This window comes from Sinocyclocheilus grahami, unplaced genomic scaffold (assembly GCF_001515645.1).
Source record: "Sinocyclocheilus grahami isolate Dianchi unplaced genomic scaffold, SAMN03320097.WGS_v1.1 scaffold1819.1, whole genome shotgun sequence".
In the NCBI taxonomy this organism is placed as follows: Eukaryota; Metazoa; Chordata; class Actinopteri; order Cypriniformes; family Cyprinidae; genus Sinocyclocheilus; species Sinocyclocheilus grahami.
The window spans coordinates 172752-177720 of NW_015506998.1; positions in this window are offsets into that span (position 1 = coordinate 172752).

The following is a 4969-nucleotide window of genomic DNA, read 5'->3' on the forward strand; positions in this document are numbered from 1 at the left end:
GAATAAGGCACGCAACATATTTCATAGTATTTAAGCAGTGATAACAGCATTGCATTATAAATAGACTTTATTTTAATGAAAATTATAATTATAAGAACAATATACGAAAAAACGTATATTGCCGTAGTCGTGTGTTTATTAGTCACGTTGAATCAATGAAAGCAGTTGAATCTTCTGTTTATTCAGCTGCAGCAATAGGCATTTTCTGGGTTTCTTCTGCAAGACATATTTGGAGTTTCAGCGCGAGAGCGCCCTCTGGCCTTTGGATGGAGATTTACTGCTGATCACAGAACCGTGCTTCACTGAAAGATATGCATGACAATCGCAGCTTCTGTCGAATCGCGATCTCGATTCCATTTCGATTTATCGTGCAGCCCTATGAGAGCCTGTTCTAGTACACCCCCAAAACAAAATCAAGACTTTGTAAAGGAGCATAATAGGACCCCTTTAACTAATAAAGAATCAATTTTTTTGCTAATCTGAAAAATGATCCAATCTGTGACTCAAAATCTGATATGATAGTGTAATATGATCTGAAATACTTATATGTCCATATTAATATTTGTGATACATTGCACCCCTACTCTCGTGACTGAAAAAAAGACACTTAAGTTTTTGATCATGCTGATTTGTCCGTAGTGAAGTTCAGCTGATGTCTTTTTTTATTCGGGCTGGTTAAATTAATTTTGGGCTACCAAAATCTGAAGAACGCCTGCCTGAAGGGGTACCAGGGATTTTTAAATTTTGCGAGCACTGTGTATTAACACAATTCGTCAAAATGAGCCTGTTCACACGGATTCATAAAACCAACTAAAAACACTGTTTTGCACGCAGGCCAACAGATTGAACACTGTTTTCACAAATATGTGTTTTTGTCATTTACACAGCCGATAACGGTATCATTTTTAAAAAACTCTGAAAAACATTTTTCAGGTCCCCAAAATATGGAAGCCCATTTCCGCCAAAAAATAAAGAAAGGTTATTGTGACTTTTTATCTCACAATTCAGACTTTTTTTTCACAGAATTGTGAGATATAAACTCGCAATTGCGAGATATAAAGTCCAGTTTTGAGGGGGAAATAAAGACTGATATGTTCCCAGAATTGCAAATCATAATTCAGATTTTTTTTTCTTCTCGCAATTGTGAGTTGTAAAGTCAGAATTGCGAGATATAAACTCGACAATCTGAGAAAAAAACTCAAAATTGCGAGTTTATATCTCACAATTTTGACTTTACAACTCACAATTTTAAGTTTATATCAGAATTGTGAGATAAAAAGTTGCAATTACCTTTTTTATTTATTTTATACAGAAGCGGAAAAAAACGCCCCAAAATGAATGTGAATCGGACTGCTACAATTAGCATTCAATAAAATTAGTGCATGTAAATACATCCCTCCATCAAAACCATCTGCAAATAGCAACTAAACAAACCTTGTTGAGGCAATAAGGGAACTTAACCTCATTCAAAACACCCTGTTCAAACTGCACAAATCAGTTAACTTCTTTTAGGGAAGATACTTACATTTCAGACAAAAAAAAGCCATTTAATTCATACATTTCTCCAACAACAATAGTTGTAAAGCAGGCCAAATATCAACAGACAGCAATGAGCAATGTATGGGCAAAGTATGGCAAATTCTAGCATCCAGATTAAACTTTCCCATTAAAAATCAACCATATTCCGCAAAATCAGCCATATTGAAAGGAAATCAGAGGAAAATGCACCGGTATGGTCGAGTAAATCCTCACAGGCCTGAATGATTCCGTTATTCAGATCTTCGCGCTCAAACACGAGCTTCAACGGTCGCGGCGTTTGGTTCGTTAAATCCGAGTGATCTTACAGGATTATCGGATCAAAAAAGACAAAACAAAGCGAGGTCAGTCAGTTCCAACAGCTAATTTACACTCTTAATTTCTCTTAATTTAATATCGTATTCGCCATCTGATTGGTGTTTTTTTTACAGCCCGTTTTAACATTTTAAAATTTATTTAAATAATATTTGCATTTGTTATTTTGCTGTTTATTTACATTTTAATTATTTCTTTGGCCTTATAAATAATGTAAACATTTTTAATATATTTTACAGCATTCTTTATTATCATTATTGTTATTATTACTATCAGAACATTTTACATTTACATTTATTCATTTAGCAGATGCTTTTATCCAAAGAAACGTACAATTGAAGAATACAACAAGCGATTCATCGCAAGAAGTGCTCTTAATACAAAGTTTCAGACATTGTTCAGATTATGAAGTACTAGATAAGATGATTTAAAGAAAGAGAAAGCAAAGTTTCCTTTCAAGAGAACTTCGAACTGCGTCCTCTAGAGGTCGCTATGGGAAACGCCTCATCGTGACCCGTGTCTGAAGCATACATTGAAAAAACACCAACAACATGTTGGCCGGCGACATCCATGACGCCACTACCGGTGCGACTATAGTATAAATAGGTGCCGGGAGAACTTCTTCTTCACTGACTGTTTTGTTTGAAGCATGCATTTCCGTGGTAAGAGCGATCTCTATTCATATTGTTATGGCGAGCACTAGCAAAGCATTTAGAGCAGGGATCCTCAAATCTGGCCCACGAGATCCACTTTCCTGCAGAGTTTAGTTCTAACCCTAATCAAACACACCTTAGCAAGCTAATCAATGTCTTCAGGATCATAAGAAAATCACAGGTATGTGAGTTTGATCAGGGTTGGAGCTAAACTCTGCAGCGCATTGGCCCTCCAGGGCAAGATTTGAGGAACCCTGGTTTAGAGAATGTGTGCATCCGTGTTGTCATTGTTTAACATCTGATGACACACACGATCTATGCATTATTTGTTTGGGCGAAGAGCATGCACGCAATGTCATCGAGGGGGCAATCTGCGTGCACTGCGAGCGTTTTTCAATGAATAAGCTCCGCTCTAGTTTGTCTCTCTTTTCGAGGAAAGAGGGGCAGCCATCTGCTTCCCACGGTTCAGGACCCACCGCTGCTGAGGCACGGAGGAGAATGAGCTCATGGGGATCGCAGGTGGATCTGGCCGATGAGTTTAAAGAGGGGCTTTCTCTCTCATGCTCGTCGGCTGTGGACGAGAGTGAGCCGCTGGAGGATGATGTTATTTCATTAACATCGTCTGATTCAGGGGCCAGTGCTCTGCTGGGTTCAGCCCAGGAAGAGTAGGAAATGTCTGAGGAGGGCAAAGAAGCTGAGGCTGAGCCTTCCCAATCCTCCTGCTCTGCGTATGATGAGCTCTTGGAAGTTATGGATTGTGCCACGGCGAGGCTTGACTTGCCGTGGAAGCGGGCAAAGAAAGTGACGTTGCGAGGTCGTCTCGATGAGCGTTATCTTTCTGGCCATAACCCTCCAGCTCAGGTGAGCCTTCCTTTCTTCCTGATCTCCATACAGAGATCGAGAATGAATGGAAGAGGCCATTTTCCTCATGCATCCATCGATTCCAGCATACGAGTTATGCCAACATCGAGGCGATGCGCGAAAACGGCTATGAGAAGATGCCCCCTGTAGAAGAGATGCTGGCCAGCTATTTCTCTATGGATGAGACATCCTCTCTTAAGACTCCCTCCTTGCCATCTAAGCCCTTTCAGGGTACATCTCGCTTGAATGGCAGGTCATACGCAGCAGCAGGTCAGGTTGCCGCTTCGTTGCACACGATGGCGGTGCTCCAGGCATATCAGGCTGACCTGCTGAAAGACCTGGATAAAGGCAATGGCCTTTCTCCTGATGAGGTAGCTGAGTTGCGCCGCACCATAGATCTTGCACGCCGTGCTACTAAGCAGGCCGCCTCTGCTATGGGCAAGTCCATGGCGGCTATGGTAGTGACGGAGAGACATCTGTGGGTGAACCTGGCAGATATCGGGAAGAAAGAGAGGGGCTTTCTTCTCAATGCTCCGGTTTCGCCTTCCGAACTTTTTGGTACCTCCGTTGAGACAGTGGTTCAGGGAGGCGAAGGCGCGCTCAGTGGTCTTATATATATGTATATGTGTGTGTGTGTGTGTATTTAATGCGCTGGTGGTTGTGTGTATAATCCATCTGCTAGCTTTCTTTGCAGTGTTTTCCTGGACCTGTGTGTTTCTGTCCTTTTTCTAGGGTAGGTCCTCGGTGAACCCCCCCTCTGTTGGATTCAGAAACCGGGTGCTCGACTTGCAGTGTTTACTTCACTAGTCCATATGATGTCCAGCCGGTATGATAGCCTGGTTTCGGCTTCATGCTTCCTGGATCATGCGGCCAGGTCACAGGCTTCTGCAGGAGCCTTCTTGATCATCAGGCCCCCGGCACGGCACGGCACTGCAAAATTTCCACGCTAAGCTTTGTGCACTTTCTGAAATCCACATGGTGGTGAGTGTGCACGCTGAACACTTTGCACACTTTCTAAAATCCACATAGTGGTAAGTGTGCACGTTAAACTTTGCGCACTTTTCTGAAATCCTGTATGGTAAGGGTTACGCGTTATTAGCCTCGTTCCCTTTCTCTGAGTTGGTTTAGACCCCGGTACCTTGGGCTCCACTCAACCAGTGTGTCTCTGTTGACCCACTTTTGAAGCATTGCTCCCCTCACCATTGAGGGTTATTGTGAGCATGGTGCTTTCTTTCGAGCGTTTGCATTATCTCCCTTCTGAGGAGTTCCTCGCTCCATGGGCTGTTCTCATGGTAGTGTTTAGCAGTGCTCCCATTTATCAAAGGGTTGCCTATGAGCACGCTACTCCTTCCTGAATTCGGAGTTCTCCTCTCATGTGAGAGTTGAGTTCTCTGTTTTCCCAGAGCACCTGAAACCAGCAGTATCAGGCGAACTAGGCCCTTCCTAGTTTTTTGGCTAGCTTGCAGTACACTTATCCTTCTGATTTCTAACGATTGTGCTGTAGGTCGAGCCCCCTCTCATTGAGAGCTGGGTGTTGTGCTCCCTCAGTTAAGTAAATTACTGCTAGCTGTTCCAGCATTGGAACATGCTGCAGGTCGAGCCCC